Source organism: Canis lupus, chromosome 8 (assembly GCF_003254725.2).
Source record: "Canis lupus dingo isolate Sandy chromosome 8, ASM325472v2, whole genome shotgun sequence".
NCBI lineage: Eukaryota > Metazoa > Chordata > Mammalia > Carnivora > Canidae > Canis > Canis lupus.
Window position 1 is genome coordinate 38361387 of NC_064250.1, and position 23849 is coordinate 38385235.

At 37.0% G+C, this 23849-nt stretch overlaps 1 long non-coding RNA gene and 1 pseudogene across 1 annotated transcript in view; one reads left to right on the forward strand and one right to left on the reverse strand.

The window, feature by feature from the left end:
* LOC125755579 (uncharacterized) overlaps positions 1 to 23849 on the reverse strand; it is a 68591-nt gene that overhangs the window by 13076 nt on the left and 31666 nt on the right. Inside the window, exon 2 of the long non-coding RNA XR_007412372.1 lies at positions 12154 to 13665. This is a non-coding gene — a long non-coding RNA (uncharacterized LOC125755579). The remainder of the gene's footprint in view (positions 1 to 12153; positions 13666 to 23849) is intronic.
* LOC118355428 (heterogeneous nuclear ribonucleoprotein A1-like) lies at positions 21914 to 23120 on the forward strand (annotated as a pseudogene).

A 23849-nucleotide genomic window follows, 5' to 3' on the forward strand; every position in this document is an offset into this window, starting at 1 on the left:
TTTTTTAAAGATTTTATTTATTTATTCATGAGAGAGAGAGAGAGAGAAGCAGAGACACAGGCAGAGGGAGAAGCAGGCTCCATGCAGGGAGCCTGACATGGGACTTGATCCCGGATCTCCAGGATCACACCCTGGGCCGAGGGCAGCGCTAAACCACTGAGCCACCCGGGCTGCCCTACATGTTAGTTTTAAGTCTAAAAACTGACTGTACATTTTGGGACTCCTGGGTGGCTCAGTGGTTGAGCATCTGCCTTTGGCTCAGGGCATGATCCTGGGTCCTGGGAATGAGTCCTGCGTCCAGCTCCCCATGGGAAGCCTGCTTCTCCCTCTGTCTATGTCTCTGCCTCTCTGTGTCTCTCATGAATAAATAAATAACATATTTTTAAAAAAGAACAACTGTACTTTTTATCACCATCAAGCTACGTATCAGCAATAGCTATTTTGCATTTTAAAATAAGCTATTCTTAATATTTTGTAAAGAGCAAGATTATTATGTCCAAAGCAATAGACTTCAGTTTTCACTGAAAAATGTTGACACTAATTTGTTTGCCTGTAATTATCTGTGATCATCCTTCTGACAGAAGAATCTGAGCTGAGCACATCTTGTTTTTGCAATATGATTATAGAATTAAAGATTCTGACCACTCAAAGGACTCACAACTATAATGAAATTATTAATGCTTTGTATTTGTATGATATGCTATAGGTAACATAGCCATTCAGTTGATTATCAAGTATCACTGGAAGACACCTCCCTCATTTTACACTTTAGGAAACTGAAGGAACGAGAGAAGGATTTAATCAATAAAATAGCATGATTTGGTAGGTGGGTTTAAGTTATTGCATTAGTATTAGAAACAAAAATTGCAACAATAATAATGTCCTGAACATGAAAGATTATCAGTCCTGAATGTTTCCTGTTACCTGAACAAGTTTACTTATGAAAAAGTTTACAAAATAAAGATGGATTTTTTTTAATAAATATTGGCTGACCACCTGCCCAAATGCAAGGCAACATGTTAGGTACTGCCAGAATCACAAAGATTAATATGACATGGTCAGTATCTCCAAGAAGCTTAAAAAGTAGGAGGAGGAATCTCTACCAGTATTTTTGATTTTTGCGTATGGGCTAAAAACTAGACATTGTGTTTTCAGTTAACACACTAAAAAGAACACCTAGTACTTTTCCTTTACCATTAAAAGCCTTTAGAGTGTATTCAGTAAAATAGTAAGCATACCAATGAGGAGGGAACAGTCTGACCTATATCAGTGTATTGTTTTTCATTCAAATAGTGTCTTAGTTCACTGGAGGCTGTACATGAATGTTTATTACAATATTTATTTCTCTTGATTAAGATGATAGCAAGTGATTAATGAGTTCCAAGTTACAATTAAAATAGAAACTTCCGCCTACCTGATAAAAGGAATGTCCAGATGTTAACAACTCTGAAACTTACAACAAATCAGAAAAATGATTGCATAAACCCTTAGGCAATGACAACCTTTGTAAATGTGTCTGACTGTAGGAGGTTAGCATAGTTACAGCTCTAAACTATTATGAAGGTCTTAGTTCAACATAGAGCTGCACACATGCCTTTGAACTTAAGTATACGTAACCTTTGCTGTAAACAGTATACATTTCTCAGAATTTTTCAAAATCTTTTCTTTGTCTTTTAGTTTGATTACTATCATGAAAACGTCATAGAGTACAGCTGGCAATATTGATGGCAAAATAATTAGTAATAGAGTTTTGCATTATGGATCATTGGATAAGCTCAAATAGGAAGAAATCAGGGGAGCATTTTGTTGATAAATGATTCTATCTGCTATTAAGTAGGCAGCATTTGAAGTAGGCCACTTAGGAATGGGAATTTCTATGTAAAATATTATTTTTATAAACAAAGAGCAACCTTCTATAGTCGAACAAACTAAAATATATTTAGTTATTAAATTTCAGAGATGCTAGAGATTATCTAGATTAGGATTTACAAGCTTTTATCAACAGCAGCAACCTTTAAACAAAATCATATACAATAAAAAAAAATCATATACAATAGCCCAACACATAAAACTAATAAAATAGAGCTGTTCTAGATGGGAGTGGAAAGTTCTTCTTTATCTAACAAATGGACAAAATAAGTAAGATATATCTAAGGCTTTTGATGGGAAGGATGACTCACAGCTGAAAGAATTTACACTTGACTGCTTTGGCAGAGTACTTTGTCAGAACAGAGGACAGTCTTGCAGTTCAGAATAAGAATCATGAGAAACCATATTTCCTATTACATTCCCAGAAAGTAAACTATTACTAACAGAGACATGTCTGGTTTATGTCTTCTACCTATAGTAGTCACACAACCTCAACTTTGAAAGACTCAAAGAAAATAATTATAATTTAAATTTTTCATATTACTGTTTTAGTTATGGTGGAGTAGCTCACATTGGACCAATGCCCTCACAGATAGCAATTTTCAACCTTAAAGTATAATTAATACTTACTCGAAGGCACTGGAGAGTGAGTGACCAAAGCTGCGAGAAACTAGAGAAGTCAACCCTTAAAAGAAGGGAAAGTTACCGGAATATATCTGCAATTTTTTTTCTTTAAGATTTTATTTATTTATTCATGAGACACACACATACACAGAGGCACAGACATAGGCAGAGGTAGAAGCAGGCTCCCTGCAGGGAGCCTGATGCGGAACTTGATCCCAGGACCCCAGGACCATGCCCAGAGCTGAAGGCAGACGTTCATCCAGTGAGCCATCCAAGTATCCCAAATATATCTACAATTTTATGGCTTTTTCTCCTGGGAGCCACTCCCCAATCCATGCAGAGTGGAAGAACTAGAACTCAAGCAAAAAGCTAACCTTTGAGGCTGTCAGAATGGCTGAAAAGTGAAGGAAAAAACCCTGAAAAGGAGATAACCTCATAGAAGGAGCAGTGAATTCTGCATATAGATTCAGCCCAAATCTTTGAGTTCTGTTCTGCACAGTCATGAGGGAGACTCCAAGCAGCATGTCTAAAAGAAACAGGCTAAAATGAGATCAAAGCAGAGATTACTGTTGCTGCTGACCATAGGGGAGTTTGGAATTTGAGTCCAGTTAATTTATCTAATAGAACAACATTCAACAGTTTCCAGAGTACCATGTTGTATCCATTATTTGGCAAAAATGTCATTCAAAATTTGAAGGCATAATAAAGACATTTTCAGAAAAAAGCTGAGAGAATATATCACTGGAAGACTTGAAGGAATATATCATTGGAAGACTTATATAGTGTGGATCTTCACAAAAAGCTAAAGAGTGCCAGAAAAAGTAAATGTGTAGGTATATATAAAGACTTTTATATCATTTTTATTTAATTTTTAAAGCCAATTTCTTATTTAAATAAGACAAAAATAAAAATGTATGGTTTATAATATATGTAGAAGTAAAAATTATAACAATAATGCATAAAGATGGGAGAAGTGGAAGCTTTTTTGTAAGGTTATTACATTATATGTGAAGGGGTATAATATTATTTGAAGGTAGATTGGGATAAGTTAAAAATGCCAACCTCAGAGCATCCACTAAAAATAGAACAGGTATAGCTAAGAATCCAATAGAAAAAATAAAATAGAATGTTAAAAGTAACCCAAAAGAAGATAGGAACAAAGGAAATAAAAGAATAAAGAAGAGATTAGAAAATAGAAAAGAAACCTCAAAACGATAGACTTAAACCCAACCATATATATTATTCTATTAAATATAAATGGACTAAACACACCAACTAAAAGGCAAAGACTATTTAGACCCAACTGCATACTATCTATTAGAAAGTCCCTTAAAATGAAATGCATAGGTTAATTTTTTTTAAAAGTAAGCTCCATGCTCATTGTAGACCCCAAAGCAAGGCTTAAACTCAAGACCCTGAGATCAATACCTGAGCTGAGATCAAGAATCGGACACTTAACTGACTGAGCCACCCAGGTGCCATTCCATTTTTTTTTTTAAGATTTTATTTATTTATTCATGAGAGAGAGAGAGAGAGGCAGAGACACAGGCAGAGGGAGAAGCAGGCTCCATGTAGGGATCCCGACGTGGGACTCAATCCTGGGACTCCAGGACCACACCCCCGGCTGAAGGCAGGTGTTAAACCTCTGAGCCACCCGGGGATCCCTAAAACCAATTTTTATATATCTTTTTAAAAGATTTTATTTATTATTCATGAGAGACAGAAAGAGAGAGAGACAGAGACACAGGCAGAGGAAGAAGCATGCTCCATGCAGTGAACCCAATGTGGGATTTGATCCCAGGTCTCCAGGATCACAACCTGGACTGAAGGCAGTGCTAAACCACTGAGCCACCTGGGCTGCCCACCATTCCATTTTTAATTCGTTTTGTTTTATTTATTTATTTATTTATTTATTTATTTATTTATTCAAGAATGATAGGCATAGAGAAGAGAGAGAGAGGCAGAGACACAGGCAGAGGGAGAAGCAGGCTCCATGCTGGGATCCCGACGCAGGATTCGATCCCGGAACTCTAGGATCGCACCCTGGGCCAAAGGCAGGCGCCAAACCGCTGCGCCACCCAGGGATCCCCCCATTCCATTTTTTAATGGAAAAAAATTACACCATGAAAATATGTATTGTCAAAAAGCTGGGTTAGCAATTTATATAAGCTAACGTAGACTTCAAGATGAGGAATATTACCAGAGATAAAAGGAACATTTCATAATGATAGATGAGTCAATTCATCAAAAAGACATAAATAATAATATGTATATAACTGAGAGCAAAGCTTAAAAATACTTGAAGGAGGGGCACCTGAGTAGCTTAGTCAGTTAAGCATCTGGCTCTTGATTTTGGCTCAGGCCATGATCTCAGGGTTGTGAGATCAAGCGCTGCAGTGGGCTCTGCAATGGACATGGAGCCTGCTTAACATTCTCTCTCTCTCTCTCTCTCTCTCCCTCCCTCCCTCTCCCTCTGCCCCTACCCCCATCTCTCTTCTCTAGAAAAAAAAAAACAAAAACTTGAAGGGAAAGCTGATAATACAGAAAATAGGAACAGATAAATATATAAATATACTATTATAGTTTGCAATTCAGCTTGTCTTTCTCCATAATTTATAGAACAAATGGAAAAAATATTGGTAAGGATATAAATGGCTTGAAGGACACTATCAATCAACCAAATTGCAGTAATTGACATTTATAGAACACAGCACTCAAAAATGGTAGCATAAAGGGTGCCTGCGCAGCTCAGGTTGTGATCCTGGCATCTGCCTTTGGCTCAGGTCGTGATCCTGAGCTCCCCTGCAGGCAGCCTGCTTCTCCCTCTGCCTGTGTCTCTGTCTTTCTCTCTGTGTCTCTCATGAATAAATAAATAAATAAAATCTAAAAAAAAAAAAAATAGTAGCATACATGTATTTTCAAGTGTACATGGAATATTTGAGCTAAATTGCATACAGGGCCACAAAACAAGTTGCAATAAATTTTGAAGTGCTGAAATGATATTGAGCATAGGCTTACCCATAATGGAATTGGGTTAGAAGTCATTATAAAAAAAGATATCTGGAAAGCTCTTAAATATTTGGAAAGTAAACAACAAACTTAAAAATAACCCTTGGGAAAAAAAAATAACCCTTGGGTCCAAGAAGAAATTACAAGAGAAAGTGAAAAATAGTTTGAACTAAGTGATATTGAAAGCATAACGCATGAAAAGTCATAGGGACAGCTAAAGCAGTGTTTAGAGAGAAAGTTATAGCTTTAAATGTTTATATTAGAAAAGAAGAAAGGTCTAAAACAACGACCCAATATTGAATTAAGAAAAGCAGAAAGAAAGAGTAAAACTAATAAAAATTAAGTAGAAGAAAGGAAATAATAAAAGAACACATGTAAGTGGGAAAAAAAAGACCAATAATAAAACCATAACAGTGTAAAAAGCTGGTTATTTGAAAAGTCCAGCAGGGTTGCCTGGCTGGCTCAGTTGGAAGAGCATGTGACTTTTGATCTTGGGGTTGTGAGTTCAATCCCTTTGTTGGATGTAGAGATTGCTTAAATAAACTTAAGAGAAGGAAAGGCCAGCAGAATCAATAGCACCTAGATAGATGGATCAAGGAATAGAACACATATGTATCAATATCAAGAGTGACAAGGAAGTTATCAGTATAGATCCTATAGACATTGATAGGATAGCAAGGGGATATTATAAACAACTTTATCATTTTTAAAATTTTATAATTTAGAGGAAATTCCCTGTAGACACAGCACAACTTACCAAAACTAGTCCAATATAAAAGGAAACAGAGTTGTCCTGTATCTATTTATTTATTATTTTTTAAAGATTTTATTTATTTTAGAGAAAGGGGATAGTTAGAGACTATGAGCAGGGTGGAGGGGCACAGTGAGAAGGAGAAGCAGGGAGCCTGATGTGGGGCTCAATTCCAGGACCCCAATATCATGACCAGAACCGAAGGCAGACACTTAATGACTGAGCCGCCTAGGTGCCTCAGTATGGTTCTTATCTATTAAAGAAATTTAATTTGTTATTTAAAGTTACCAAAGAAAACTCCAGATACAATGGATTCATTGATGAGCTCTACCAGCATTGAGGAAGAAATAACACCAGTCTTACATGAATTCTTACAGAAAATCATATAATAAGAAATGCTTCCCAACTCTTTTTTATGAGCCAGCAATATCTGAATACCAAATCTGCAAAGGACAGCACCAAAAATAAAAAGGGAAAAGAACAGGGATAAAAAGAGGGAGGGAAGGAAGGAAGGATAAAAGGAAGGAAATAAAAATTACAGACCAATGTTTTTTATAAACATAGAAGGAAAAAATCCTTTACAAAATGTTAGCAAATCAAATTCAGCAGTATATAGAAAGGACACTACAATGTGATCAAATAGTCCTTTTAAAAGTTACTCAGTGTAATTCACATTGACAGAATAAAGAATAAAAACCACATGATCATTTTAACAGAAGCAGAAAGCATTTGCCTCCACTTGCCTATAGTCTCAAAAATATTACACTGAGTGAAAGAAGCCAGACCCAAAATAGTACATAATGTATGATTCACTTCCATGTGATTCTAGAACAGGCAAAAGTAATCTATAGTAAAAAAATCAGTGCACAGGTTGCTCTTGGATGGTATTGGGATGGGGATTCTTTGGAAGGGAGCATGAGAGAAATTTGGGGGATGATAGAAATATTTTTATGGGTGGGTTAAATTGGTTTATAATTTGTTGGATAATACTCGAGATTCATATATTTAACTGTATGTAAATCTTACCTAAAAAACAACAACAACAAAAACTAGATCAATATGATCTTTGCTTACTAGGTTTGCTTTCCACAGTAGTGTGGGTTAACAATCCTAAAAGTACATCCTTATGAAAATAAATATTTTGAGGATAATGGAACCAGTTTTCTCACTATTGGAGAAGGAAATTACAAATATGGCAAGGGGAAGGGAGCATATATATGTATATAAGCATAAATATATATACATAATTTTTCTAGGTTTGTCTGCTGAGAGGGCCTAAAAACAATGACCATCAAAAGCAATGAGCACACCTAGCACCCAGAGTTGGCTCCTTTATTTTCCTCTTAAAACAGGGAGAGAACAAAATAAGCACAGTATATCCTGTACCAGAAATTAGAGAAGTGCTCAGAGAATGGTTAGAATGTGTCAAAGATACAAAGAATCTAACCTGAAGGTTTTCTCACTACCTAAATTTAGCTTTTTACATTTACAATTTGATCATACAAGTAAATGATAGAAATGGAGTACAATCCATTGAATAAAATAGGATTCTAAGAGTCCATGCTGATATGAATGAAGGAAGGAATTAATTAATTAAGAAAATGGGAAGCTTTTATTTATAATAGAATACTACCTGAAAATGTAGAAGAAATGCTGAAGTGAGACATCATTAGTGGATGTTTGAACCAGTAGGTGAAAAGACAACAGTATGTTTACATAGTATCCAAGTACTTTCCCACAAATTACTTACTATTTGCATAAAGAAAAATATTAACTTCACAATGAGATAATGTCTTAGCCACTACTTTCACTTAGTGAGTAAAGTTAGCATTAGCAATATTGGGACAGTCTGACATCATGTGTTAATTGATATGATGCTCTCAGAAGAATATAGTATTTCTTTGTCATTCTTGCCAAAAATGCATAACTTGAATTTCATTATGATGAAACAGCAGACATTCAGGTCAAATGACATTCTACAAAATATCTGGTCTATATTCTCAACACTGAGGAACTGTTCTAGATTAAAAGAGACCAGTGAGTCATCCCAACTAAATACAACATGGCATCCTGGGTCAGAGTGTGGACAAGGAAAAAGAGATAGCTATGAAGAACACTAATTTGGACAATATGGACTTCAGATTAGATAATAGTATAATATCAATATTAAACTTCCTTTTTTTTAAAGATTTAGTTTATTTGAGAGAGAGAGAGAGAGAGAGAGAGAGAAGAGGGAGGGGCAAAGGGAGGGAGAGAGAATCTCAAGCACATTACACACTCAGTGCAGGGCCCACCCGGGGCTTGGTCCCATAACTCAGGAGATCATGACCTAAATTAAAATTAAGAGTCAGAGGCCTGGGTGGCTCTGCGGTTAAGCACCACCGTCAGCCCAGGGTGTGATCCTGGAGACCCAGGATTGAGTCCCGTGTCAGGATCCCTGTATGGAGCCTGCTTCTCCCTCTGCCTGTGTCTCTGTTTCTCTCTCTGTCTCTCATGAATAAATAAATAAATAAAATCTTAAAAAAAAAAAGTCAGAGGCCCAACTGACTGAGCCACCCAGGCATCCCAATGTCAAACTTTCTGATGTAGGTCATTGTACTGGTTTTGCAAGAGAATGTCCTTGTTCTTAGAAAATATACACAAAAGAACACCTGGGTGGCTCAGTGGGTTGAGTGGTAGACTCTTGGTTTTGGCACAGGTCCTGATCTCAGCATCCTGGGATAGAGAACCCTGCATTGGACTTTGAGCTTGATGGGGATCTGTTTGAGGATTCTCTTTCCTCTCTCTCTCTTTTTCTTTTTCTTTTTTTAAGATTTTATTTATTCATGAAAGACACAGAGAGAAAAGCAGAGACACAAGCAGAGGGAGAAGCAGGCTCCCCACTGAGCAGGGAGCCCAATGCGGGACTCGATCCCAGGACCCTGGGATCATGACCTGAGCCAAAGGCAGACGTTCAACCACTGAGCCACCCAGGCATCCCTCTTTCCTCTCTCTCTCTGTCCCTCCTCGCATGAAAAGATAGAGTGACTCCCAGGCTCACTCTATCTTTGTGTAAGGTAAATAAATAAATTTTTAAAAACAAACAAGCAAATAAAATAAAATACAAAAGTGTTTAGGGGTAAAGGGCACAGTTGCCCTCTAACCTGATAACAACTTAATTTTAAATGGTTCAGAAAGAATCTATGTATATATATATATATATATATATATATATATATATACACAAATCAGTGAATTAATTATGTGTCAGAATGATAAGTGGTACAAAATTTAAATAATTTGGGATTCTGCTGGGTATATGGGAGTTCTTTATACTACCCTTGTAAGTTTTTTGTAAATTTTTAATTATGTCAAATAAAAGTTTAAAGTTATGTATACATGTGTATGTACAAGTAAGTATCTCAGCATGTGGTGAGTGTGGGTATGTGTATCTGCTAAATTCAGTGGTAGGTTGTTATAAGTAATGGAAAAACACAGGCTCTTAGTGTTAAGCTTTAAATGGTAAAGCATACTTTTTTTTTTTTTTAAATTTTTATTTATTTACGATAGTCACACAGAGAGAGAGAGGCAGAGACACAGGCAGAGGGAGAAGCAGGCTCCATGCCCCGGGATCCGACATGGGATTCGATCCCAGGTCTCCAGGATCGCGCCCTGGGCCAAAGGCAGGCACCAAACCACTGCACCACCCAGGGATCCTGGTGAAGCATATTCTTAAGAGGCACAAAGCCTCTATATTGATAGTCCCACCATTCTCTATTCCTTGAGTGTTTTTGTTGTTTTGGAAATACTGAGAAGCTGGAAAAGATACCCCATTTTATTTTTACCCTTAATCAAAACTAGTATGCTTCATGTTCAGGGTTGATTTAGGATTAAGTCTGCCTGGCAATATGAATATTTACAATCATGATTTCAAACCTACTCGTGAAGCAATTTTATCCCTGTTGAATTGCTTCTAGGGATGGATTATTTGAAGGAATTAGTGTAATCCAAAAAAAGGCAATGTGTATCCAGCACAAACAATCTGTTTATAAAAATCTACAAGATTGAACAGATGTAGATGTTTTATAAACCCAAACAAATAGGAAACTTTAGTCAAGTTTTTTGTTTGTTTGTTTGTTTGTTTGTTTGTTATCATTATCAACAGGAGAACAAGGATTACAAAGTTAGGTAAATATCTTCTCAGTAGCTATGACCCTGAGACATTAGGATGAGGGATGGCTATGAAATCCTGCTCTGTAACATCTCTAGTCAGGAGAATCTAAAGAGGGAACAGTGAGGATGAAGATTCCATTGGGAGGAAAAGTGGCAAAATAAAATTATTAAATCCTTGTGTTACTCTTTGAAACATTGTGGCAGTTCTTTCTGCACAAGACCAGACCCCTCTGCAAAGTGTTCAGTCATGCTTAATGGAACCCATGATCCTCCTACTGACCTTCCATTTGTCAGACCACCTCTGATTTACTACTGTTCTCTCTCATCACCCATTGATTAGAAACTTGACTGTATACCTTGGAAATGCTCCTCTACAATATTTCTTTAGTTCTCCACAAAAATTCACCATGGAATGGATGCACCTATATTGGTTTTTCTGAGGATAAAAGCAAAAGACACTCATTGTGGGTGAAAAAAAGGTAAAATAAATCAGAAAATGTACAAGAGGGGTGAACTTGGTGCACATCACAAACTTAGATATAAAAAAAACCCCTCAGATATACAAAAATACAGCATCTTTGTTTTCTGTAACTTTTTGAGTTCTCATTCTACAGATAGAGGGTGGAAGTCAGGTGGAAATTCAAAACTGCCAAGCAGAACTACCTGCTTCTTCTTCTTTTACCATCTCATTTCAGATAAGTGTATTTGGGCAATCCTCTGGAATCCATTCCTGAACTTCCAGATTTTGACTCTCTCACAAGGTTCTCAACATTATGCTCACTTATTCATGCTCAATCTAACTGTCTTTAGTGTAGGTCCTACACTACCTGACAAATCAGGTACACTGGGGGACTAAGGATGTTTTCAGACATGCAAAGACTTAAAATAAAACAAGACTCCTTTGCATCTTTCATAGGAAGTTACTAGAGAATGCATTCCTCTAAAACAAAAGTATAACCAAAGTATGATTTACATCATAGGAAACAGAAGATCTACAATAAGCAAGGGTTGAAAGGAGCCACCAGGATGACAGTGGTCACCAGGCATAGCAGCAAATGGTTCAGATTGGAGTAGATCACAGGTGCCATGCCAACTAGAATATTTGATGCATTTGGAACCTCTTGAGATTCAGACCACATCAAAAAATTAGGGGGCTGAATTAGTGATAAATACATAGAAACTAAACCAATTTAAAAAACATGACAATTTATTAACTCTGGGGAAAAGAAAGTTGTGTTCAGGAAACAAAATAATCATGGTATACTATATGCCTCCACTAGTGTTTGTGTAGTCATAATTATGTAAACCTTTAAAATTAAGGTAACCAAAATTTTGATAGAACAATTTTGGGAGGGTGAGGGACAAAGGATGATGGAAGGAAGGGAAGGTTGAATGCCTGTGTGGTGGGTGAAGGGAGAACAAAGAGAGTTGAGTCTCCATCTTCCACAGTAAAAAACCAATAAATAGTTTATAAAACTGAAAAATCAAGAAATAGCAATTAAGCATGTTGTTAGAGATGTGGCAGTAAACATCAAAATAATTAGCTGTAAGAGATGAAAGTGGTTGCCTCTGAAATGTGGATAATGGGTAGAAGGAGGCCAGGGTACTGCTGTTTCTGAACAAAACTTGTGGAAGGATTTGACTCTTTAACTTTGGTAAGCTTTGTTCACCTTAACACTTCTTCTTTTTCTTCCTTTTTTTTTTTTTTTTTTTCTTTCTGGATCCTTTAATTTCTAATAAAAACCTACCAATTAGAAGTCCATGTCAGGGGCACCTGGGTAGCTCAGTTGGTTAAGTGTCTGCCTTCGGCTCAGGTCATGATCCCAGGGTCCTGGGATGGAGCTGCATTGGTCTCCTTGTTCAGCGGGGAGCCTGCTTCTCCCTCTCCCTCTGCTTGCTGCACTTCCTGCTTGTGCTCTGTCAAATAAATAAAATATTTTTTAAAAAAAGATCCATGTCAGTCTGATTATTACGCTTTTTTCAATAATCTGTTTCCCCACTCTTGCCCTCCCCACCTCTCATCCTCAATAGTTTTTAAGATTTCCTTATTATCTTTGATTGCTACAGTTTAACTTCTGCATGACTTGGTGTTGATCTGCTTTTATTTATCCTAATTACGATTCATTGGAAATTTTTTAGTCTTAGGATTCGTGTCGGCGAAATCGCTCCACATCATCTTTCTGAATATTGCTTCTCTCCTATTCTCCACTTTCTTCTTCTGAAGTTTTTATTAGGCACCTACTGGAGCTTCTCATTTCTGTTTTTCATATTTCTCGAATTGTCTTTCGTGTATTTTTTCCTCTATGCCACCTTCTGGATTTTTTTTTTCACATCTCTTGTTTCCTCTTTATTCTTTTTCATAATATATTTTACCCCTTTAGACTTTTAATTGTTTCATTTGAGAAGATAATAAGTAGACTTTCATCCTGCCTGGTTATCTTGGTGTCTGGCTGTTTGTTGGATCTGGTGATTCTTTCTCATAAATAGTTTTTTTTTTTTTCCTAATTTTTGACTGTTAATTCTTCTTCAGAGTTATTCATTGTGTGAATCTTATGTGTTCTGGATTATGAAGATATCCTTATCAGGTCATTTCTTTCTCTCTTTTTTTAAGATTTTATTTATTCATGAGAGACACAGAGAGAGAGAGGCAGAGACATAGGCAGAGGGAGAGGCAGGCTCCCTCTCGGGAGCCCAATGTGGGACTCAATCCCAGGAAGCTGGGATCACGCCTTGAGCCAAAGGCAGATGTTCAACTACTGAGCCACCCAGGTGCCGCTTTATCAGATCATTTCTGATTTGGTTCTGCTAGAGCCCTATGGATTTTACTGGTTCTATATGAATTTTTTAATTTGGGGCTTTTTAATTTGTCACTTTGAAGACAACATGAATTTGTACCACAACCACTCCCTGCAGAGGCTTTGGGTTCCAATTTCTCGTGATGTTCCACCATGTTAGCTTGTGCACATGCATGTGTCAACACACACCAATGGGTGGAGTTTTTCTTCTCCCTGTTTTGAAGGCAGAGCAGCTTGTCCTGCTGCCAGCTCACTTACAGTGAGCTCACTTACAGTCCTCCTCTGTGCATAGTCTGTGTCTGTGGTGGCAGTCTCAAGTCCTGTTTCCTTGGGGGCTTTTAGATCCTAGCCTCTTACATTATATTCATCTCTGATCCTTGATGGCCATTTGGCTTCAACTTATGATCATAATTCTAATTTGCAGCTTCTCTTCATTTACTGGCCTATCAAATTTCTGGGTGGAATCTGTGGAGAGAAAAGCCAGGAAAATTATCTTTAGCTCGTAAATAAGTGGGTTTGAAAATTTTAAAAAGACAAAAAACAAAAAAGCAATCTCATCTCATTGCACTTCTGGTATATACTTATACTATTTAAAGTTTAATTTCAGATAGCTAATGGTCTATTAATTTGTAAGATTTATCTAAGTTTGCATAGGTTTTGTTGTTGTTGTTATTTTTAGACTTATTATTTGCTCACTGGTTTCACAGAATCACAACACTTCCAGGTTGCAAGGGTGGGTACTCTGGTGAAACATAGCTTAGTGGAAAGGATAGGGCTGTAGCACCAGGCAGATTTGATTCACATGCTGGCTTTAGTAGTCACTGCTATCTGATGTTGGATAATTTACTTCCTCTCTCAAGTCATCACTTTCTCTGTTAGCAAAGTAGATACAATAATACTCATCTAATATAGCTGCTTAGAGGAATAAAAGTGGTCATAACAGATAATAGCAATTGAGTATTTATGACATACTGAACGCTATGCTGTGAGTTTTGCTAGATTATCTCCTTTAATATATGTGAAATTTTTAGTTCAGTGCCTGACACACTACAAATGTTCAATAAATGCAATAATTTTTAGTCGTATATAAGTAGCCTCCTCCTAGCCAGGCTCTGATCCACATATGACATCCTTCACCCTAGTCACCCCTACCATTAGTCAACGAGACTCTGCTTGAACACAGAACAGTCAGAATTCTAGCTTTGAAATCAGGCTCCATGCATTCATATCTTCCACTTCCTAGCTATCTGGCATTGGGCAAATAAATTGAATTCCTTATGTGTGAAACAAGGATAATAGTAGTTTCTTCTAGAGTAATTTTGAGGATAAAATAAGTTAATTCATGTGAATGAAGCACTTAGAGTAGTGCCTGGTCCATTGTAAACCCTCAGTAAGTTACTGTCATTATTTTTGTTATTACTAGAAACTTGTTATCTCCTTGAATAGTTTATTTCTGGAGGGTTCTAACATTAAAAACTCAATTCAAACTGAAATCTGCCTCGCTTCCGTGTGTACCAGTTGGTCTTATTTTTGCCATCTGGAGTAGTACAGAGAAAATCTTCTTCTCCTTTCCTAAGATGGTACTTTAAACATCTTTTTTTGTTGTTCTCCAGAATAAACACCTCATTCTCTTCAAGTATTTTTCACAAAAATGGATTTGAGTCTGCTCACCATTCTAATGAACTTCTAAGAGCACAACTCAGTTTGGGAATCTTACAGTTGGAACACTACCATCCAGGCATTGTCTGAGGAGTTTGGGGTACTATCACACTTACTTTTTATGAATATTGCATATTTGGTTAAACTATTATAGACTATTATATATAGTCAAACTCATAACTGGCAAAATATTTATATGTGTTAAATTTTAGCTCTCTTATTTTGCCTCATTATTTAAGCCTTCTGTTTGGATCCCTAGACTGCCAACCAGTATATTAACATCCCTTCTAGTTGCATGTCATTTTCAAGTTTAATGGATAGACCATCAAAATCATTCATTCAAGGAGAGAATATCTTGGGGACACCTGAATGGCTCAGTCATTATAGCATGCAGTGCTTGATCTCAGGGTCTCTTGATCTCAGGGTCATGAATTCAAGCCCCACATTGGGTGTGGAACCACTTAAACAAACAAGCAAACAAACAAACAAACAAACATACAAACAAAAACCAGAGAGAGAATATCTCGGATATTTACCATCAAGATATATCAGTTCAATTGGCACTCTTGGGTAGTGTTACTATCAATGACTATTTCTTGCCTGTATAAATTTATTTCAAAATTACCCCTCAGGTGGGTATTTTGAGGAGCTTCAAATAGTCTTATCTGAAATAAAACTGTTAAAAAAAGTAAATTTGTGCCTTATTCATGAAAATTAAGCACACTATTAATTACAATTAATATCTTTTGAGAATGACTGCTCTGGTGACAAGAAAGCTAATGAACATTGAAAAGAGAAAAAATTATAATCTACTCTAGAAGCTAGGGTAAAGGTTAGTAATAATACACTGATAGCCACAAATTTCATTTGAACTCAATGTATTTTTTTATTTTTTAAAGATTTTTATTTATTTATTCAAGAGAGAGAGAGAGAATGAAGAGGGGAGGGGCAGAAGCAGGAAGGATCCCCACTGAGAAGGAAGCCAGATATGGGGCTTGATCCCAGGACCCTGAAATCATGACCTGAGCCAAAGGCAATCACTTAGTCAATTGAGCCACCCAGGCGTCCCTGAACTCTTAGTTTAAAACTCTGACTTCTCCACTTACTCAAACTGTAAAAAAAGAAAGCATACTCACCCTGGCTTTTTCTTTTTCTTCATATATAATATGAAAGAACTAATCAACTAGTAAATGAGATTAAGGCAAGAGGAAGGAACAAGACAGAGATACCATGAAGTGAATTATATGCAAACTCAGTAGATGACTTCTGAATAATTGAGCATTGCCTTGCATAACTTTACACACAGTAAGTCTCCAGCAATTGGGAGTTTATCACTTTGGAGTTTTACAAGCTAAAGGTCGAATGTGTACAGGCTTAAGGATCTGACTCCTGACCCCGTGTAAAGATTCACAGAACCTACATTGGAAATCAAGAAAAACTCACTGGAAGGATCACAGAGAGAGCTCTGATTCGTCCAGTGGTGCTTCCCTGAAATTGATCCTCTACATTTCTGTTAGAGCACTCTAACTGAAATGCACGTGTCCATGTCCCTGTAAGCTATACAATAAATTGTGCCCCACCAATGCCCTCTCCCAATGATTAGTATGGTATACAAGGCCTTTCATGATCCTCTCTTGTTATTTCATCTCTCATTTCCCTATTGCATTTTATGCCACTAAAAAGGCTACTTCTTGATTCATGCCTTTGTGCATATGCATCCCCTTCCTGGAAGAGAACATTTCTTTCCACGTTTTACTTCTTCTTCTTTTTTTTTTTTTTAAAGATTTTATTTATTAATTCATGAGGGACACAGAGAGAGAGAAATAGAGGCAGAGACACAGGCAGAGGGAGAAGCAGGCTCCTCACAGGGAGCCCGATGTGGGACTCGATCCCAGAACCCCAGGATCATGCCCTGGGCCAAAGGCAGATGCTCAACTGCTGAGCCACCCAGGCATCCCTCCATTTTTTACTTCTTATCTCTTTAAAATATTTGGAACCTTTGAGATTATTGATCTCAATCTGTCCCATCATTATGAGAGGAAAAAGAAAATGGAAGTATATCAGAGCAAATTTGCTGTATTTACCAGAATTGGTCAGTATAAACCTGAAGTAAATTATGATAAAGATACATAGCATAATTCCTAGAGGAACCATAAGAAGATAATTCAAAAAAAAGCTTAAAAATGAACAAAGGAGTTAAAATGGTACACCAAAGAATATTTGTTTAATGCAAGTGAAAATAAAGTTGGAACAGAAGAACAACAATGACATGAGATCTAAAGAAAAACACATTTTAAAAATAATTAAAGAAAACAAATAGAAAAATGGGAGGCATAAATCCAACCACAAAAGTAATTATATTATATCTAAATGGATTAAACACTCCAGTTAAAAGGCAGACATATAAGTAAATAGGAGCCAACTAGATGCTACCTATAAGAAACACACTTCCATAGATACATATAGATTGAAAGTAAAATGATGCAAAAAGTAACCATGAGAGAGACGGAGTGGCTATGATATCAGACAAAATAGACTTTAAGACCAAACAAATTGTTACTATAGGAGAAAAGGGACATTATAATGCTAACATCATCAGTCCATCAGGAAGATAAACAATTGAAAACATATATACATCTAACAATAGATCTTCAAACATCTGAAGCAAAAGCTGAGGGAATTTAAGGGAGGAATATAATTCAACAATAATAACTGGAGATTCTAATATACTACTCTCAAAAATGAAAAAATAACTAGACTGAAAATCAGAAACATTGTAGGAATCTTTTTTTTTATTTTTTATTTTATTTAATTTTATTTAATTTTATTTATTTATTTATGATAGTCACCGGGGGGTGGGGGGAGGCAGAGAGAAAAGCAGGCTCCATGCACCAGGAGCCTGATGTGGGATTCGATCCCAGGTCTCCAGGATTGCGCCCTGGGCCAAAGGCAGGCACCAAACCGCTGCACCACCCAGGGATCCCCATTGTAGGAATCTTAAATTAACTGTTAACCAACTTGATCTATGTGAAACCTATAGATTTCCACCAAACTGAACTAAAATATACATTCTTTTTCAGCATATTTATTCTTTAAGATACCATATACTAGGCTATAAAATAAGTCTCTGTATATTTATAAAGATAGAAATCATACAAAGTATGTTCTCTGAGCACAACAAAATTAAATTAGAAATCAATAATAGAAGGCATTTGGAAAATCCAACAATATTTGAAAATTAAATGTTTGTAAATAACCCATAGGTCAGAAAAGAAATCAGTAGAGACTTTAGAATGTATTTCAAACTGAATTAAAACGCAAACAACACATCTCAATTTATGAGATGCAGCTAAAGACAGGAAAATTTATACACCTCTATATTTCTATTAGAAAAGAAGAACAATCTCAAAATCAATATCCCAAGTTTCCTCCTTTAAAAATCTAGAAATATAAGAGTAAATTAAACTCAAGCCAAGCAGAAAGAAGGAAATAATAAAGATTAGAGAAGAAATAGAAAACAAACCACAATAAGAGACGGTAAGTCAAACTAAATTTTGATTGTTTGAGAAAATCAACAAGATTGACAAACTTTTAGCTAGACTGACCAAGAAAGAAGAGAGATGATGCAGATTACTAAAACCAGTAGAAAAAGATGGAATGTAATCACTCACACTACAGGGACAAAAGGATCATAAATAGGATGGAAAGCATTATGGCAACAAATTAGGTAACCTAGGTGAAATGCACAAATTCCTAGAAAGATATAACTACCAAAACTGACTCAAGAAGAGACAGAAAGGGGCGCCTGTGTGGCTCAGTTGGTCAAGCATCTGCCTTCAGTTCAGGTCATGATCTCAGGGTCCTGGGATCATCAGCTCCAAGTCTGGCTTCCTGCTCAGCAGGGAGTCGGCTTCTCCTTCTCCTTCTGCCCCTCCCCCCTGCTCATGTGCGTGCGCGCGTGCGCCCCCGCGCTCTCTCTCTCTCTCAAATAAATAATTAAAAAATAAAATCTTTAAAAAAGAGAGACAGAAAATTTGAATAGATCTGTAACAGATGAAGAGGTTGAATAAGTTAAAAAATAAAAACAAAAATAGCAAAAAACACTTCCCACAAAGAAAAACGCAGGTCCAAATGCTTTCACTGGTAAATTCCATCAAGCTTTTTTTTTTTAAGTTTTTTTTTTAAGTAGTCTCTATACCTGATGTGGGACTCAAACTCATGACCCTGAGATCAAAAGTCACATGCTCTTCTGACTGAGCTAGCTAAGTGCCCCTCTGTCAAACATTTAAAGAAAAATTAGTGCTAATCCTCCATAAACTCTTCCAAAAAATGGAGGTGGGGGAGAACATTTCTCTTTCATTCTGAGCCTGGCATAGCCTTGATAAAGACATAGCAAGTAACGTACAGACCAATACCTGTCATGAATGTAGACAAAAAAATTCACAACCAAATATTAGCAAACCAAATCTAGCAACACAGAAATAACATTATGCACCATTGCCAACTGAGTTTATCCCAGGAATGTAAGGTTGATTTAACACCAAAAAGTCAATTAATATAACATATACTAAGAGAATAAAGGGGAAAATTGTGCTTATATCAATAAACATATATCAATAAACATAACCAAAGCATTTGGCAGAATCCAGAATCCACCATGAATTTTTAAAAACCAACAAAAGCAAAAACGAACTGTCAACTAACTAAAAAGAACAGAACTTCTTTGATCTAATAACAAGTATCTACAAAAAATCTACATCTAATGTACCTAATGGTGAAAGGCTGATTATGTTCCCCACTAAGATGAGGAATAAGACAAGGACATCTGTTCTACCACTTCTATTCAAGATTTAACTAGAGAGTCTAGCCACTGCAATCAGGCAACAAAAAGAAATAAAGGTGAGTCGGCTTGGAATTGAAGAAATAAACTGTCTTCATTTGTGAATGATATAAACTTATGCATAGAAAACCTTAACAAATCCACAAAAAATTATTAGAACTAATAATCTATTGAAGTTATAGGATAAAAGATCAATATGCAAGAATCAATTGTATTTCTACATATTAACAATGAACATCTGGAAATGAATGATGCCATTTACTAGGACTTCAAAAAGGAGAAAAATACTTAAGAAAAAGTAACAAAAGAAATACAAGTCTTATACTAAAAACTACAAAATGTTGCAGAGAGATATTAAAGAAACTCTAAATAAATGGAGAAGCAATCCATATTGACTGTAGCAATCATTAAAAAGAGGCCAAACTACTCAATTAAAAAAAGAACACGAGATAGATATTTCACTAACGGATATATATAAATGGCTAATACACTCATGAAAAGGTGTTCAACATCATGAACCATTAGGGAAATGCAAATTAGAACCACAATGAGATATTACTATTTGCTAACTAGAATGGCTATGAAAAAGCCCACACCAAGTGTTAGGATATGGAGAAAGGGGAATCCATACATCACTGGTAGTCTGTAAAATGGTGCAGTCACTTTGGAAGACAATTTTACAGTTCCTTAAAAAGTTGAACAGATTTACCATATGATCTAATAATTCCACTCCTAGGTATTACCCAAGAGAACAGAAGGCATCTGTCCACACAAATACTAACATGTGAATGTTCATAGCAGCATTATTCAGAATAACCAAAAAGTGGAAGCAGCTCAAATGTTGATCAGCTGGCGAATGGGTAAATACAATATGCATATCCACACAATGGAATATTATTCAACAATTAAAAGGAACTAGCTACTAATACATACTACAGTGTGGATGAATCTCAAAACATCATGCTGTGATGAAAGAAACCAAACACAGAGATTATATATTTTATGATTTCCATTTACATGAAATGTTTAGAAAAGTCAAATTTATAGAGACAAAAAGCAGGTCTGTGGTTTGGGGCTGAGGATGGCAGTGGGATTAACTAAAAATGGACACAGGGGAACTTTTTAGGCAATGGAAATGTCCTAGAACTGAATTATGGTGATTGTTGCACAGGTCAGTACATTTACTAAAAATCATTGAATTGTACTGTTAAAATGGGTGACTTTTATGTTATGTGAATTATACCTCAATAAAGTGTTTATTTACTTATTTTTAAAGATTTTATTTATTTATTCATGAGAGACACAGAGAAAGAGAGAGAGAGAAGCAGAGACACAGGCAGAGGGAGAAGCAGGGCCCACGCAGGGAGCCCCATGTGGGACTCTATCCCAGGACTCCAGGATCATGCCCTGGGCTGAAGGCAGGCGCTAAACCGCTGAGCCACCCAGGGATCCCAATAAAGTGTTTAGAAATAAAGAAAATCAATAACTTGTCGCTTTTTAACATATTAATAGAAACAATTCCAGCAATAATGATGATACAGAGCCTTTGTTCAATGCCATTGTCCTAAGCCCTCTTTTCAATCCTTAAAACAGCCTATTATTTCATAGACAGAAATAGACACTATAATCCCATTTGCAAATGAGGAAACTGATGCCCAGAGAAGCTAAGTATCGTGCTCAAGTTTGTGTAGCTAATAAATAGGTGAGCTGGAACTCATATTTAAACTGATTCTAGGGAATCCCTGGGTGGCGCAGCGGTTTAGCGCCTGCCTTTGGCCCAGTGCGTGATCCTGGAGACCCGGGATCAAATCCCACGTCGGGCTCCCGGTGCATGGAGCCTGCTTCTCCCTCTGCCTGTGTCTCTGCCCCTCTCTCTCTCTCTCTCTCTGTGTCTATCATGAATAAATCAATAAAATCTTTAAAAAAATAAAAATAGGGATCCCTGGGTGGCGCAGCGGTTTGGCGCCTGCCTTTGGCCCAGGGCGCGATCCTGGAGACCCGGGATCGAATCCCACGTCGGGCTCCCAGTGCATGGAGCCTGCTTCTCCCTCTGCCTGTGTCTCTGCCTCTCTCTCTCTCTGTGACTATCATAAGTAAATAAAAAAAAAAAAAAAAAATTAAAAAAATAAAAATAAAAAAAAAATAAACTGATTCTAGAGATATGTTGGTTAGATTACTCCCTTCTGCCCTGGAGGCTGCCGAGTAAGCATCCTTAAAGTCTCCCCTCCCACCGCAGGCATGTCTAAGTCAGAGTCTCCCAAAGGGCCTGAGCAGCTGTGGAAGCTCTTCATCGGAGGTTTGAGCTTTGAAACAACTGATGAAAGTCTGAGGAGCCATTTTGAGCAATGGGGAACTCTTATGGACTGTGTGGTAATGAGAGGCCCCAACCCCAAGCACTCCAGAGGCTTTGGGTTTGTCACCTAGGCCATGGTGGAGGAGGTGGATGCAGCCATGACCGCTTGGCCACACAAGGTGGATGGAAGAGTTGTGGAACCAAAGAGGTCTGTCTCCAGAGAAGATTCTCAAAGACTTTAACTGTGAAAAAGATTTTTGTTGGTGGCATTAAAGAAGACACTGAAGAACATCATCTAAGAGATTATTTTGAACACCATGGGAAAATTGAAGTGATTATGACTGACCAAGGCAGTGGCAAAAAGAGAGGTTTTGCTTTTGTGATATTTGATAACCATGATTCTGTAGACAAGATTGTCATTCAAAAATGCCATACTGTGAATGGCCACAAGCCACAACTGTGAAGTAAGGAAAGCCCTATCGAACAAGAGATGGTTAGTGCTTCATCCAACCAAAGAGGCCGAGTGGTTCTGGAAACTTTGGTGGTGGTTGTGGAGGTGGTTTTGGGGCGAATGACAACTTTGGTTGTGGAGGGAACGTCAGTGGTCGAGGTGGCTTCAGTGGCAGTCGAGGTAGTGGTGGATACGGTGGCAGTGGGGATGGCTCTAACAGATTTGGTAATGATGGAAGCAACTTTGGAGGTGGCAGAAGCTATAACGATTTTGGCAATTACAACGATCAATCCTCAAATTTTGGACCCTTGAAAGGAGGAAATTTGGAGGCAGAAGCTCTGGCTCCTATGGTGGTGGAGGCCAATAGATTGCCAAACCACGAAACCGATGTGGCTGTGGTGGTTCCAGCAGCAGCAGCTATGGCAGTGGCAGAAGGTTTTAATTACTGCCAGAAAACAAATCTTAGCAGGGGAGGTGAGCCAGAGAAGTGACAGGGAAACTACAGGTTACAACAGATTTGTGAACTCAGCCAAGCACAGTGGTGGCAGGGCCAAGCTGTACAAGGAAGACATGTTTTAGACAATACTCATGTGTATGGGCAAAAAAACCTCCAGAACTGTATTTGTGACTAATCCTATAACAGGTTATTTTATTTTCTGTTCTGTGGAAAGTGTAGAGCATCCCAACAAAGAATTTTAATGTAGATTTTTTTTGCACCCATGCTGTTGATTGCCAAATGTAATAGTCTGATCATGACGCTGAATAAATGTGTCTTAAAAAAAACAGATTCTAGTAACTATGCTCTCACCTCTCTGCTAATATGAGTCAAATTTTATGATATTTTTAAAAGTCTAAGGAAGCAACATCATTGCAAATTTCTCCTCCTGAGTTGAAAAATATATAATATACCAAATTTGATAGTGCAAAGCAGGGGAGGAAATATGTTATTTTTCTGTTTTAGGATAATAGTAAAAGTGTTTTATCAGTGTCCTATTCACTAATGAAGAACAGCTTCCATTTTCTTTTTCTTCCAGCTTTATGGCAGGAGGCAATGTATATCCTAAAAAGATAATGGGCTTTAGAATTGAAATCACTGAGATTTGCCCTCTGACTCAGCTATTTAAGTTATGTAACTTGTTTGGAGCCTCATTTTTCTTAGCTATAGAAATAGATTTAATAATGCCTACACACCAGGATTATGTGTATTAGACATGGTTTGAATTAATGTATATAAGTTCTTAGCATCATGCTTTGCTTCAGTGGACACTGATAAGTGGGAACTTTCTTTAGTCATCAGGCTCGTGTCCTTTTATACATTAGAACCAACCATGTCTTCTAGTGAAGGACAGGGCAGTTCTCTAAGACTTCTTAGCTAGACTAAACCTGAAAGAGAACAATTTAGAATT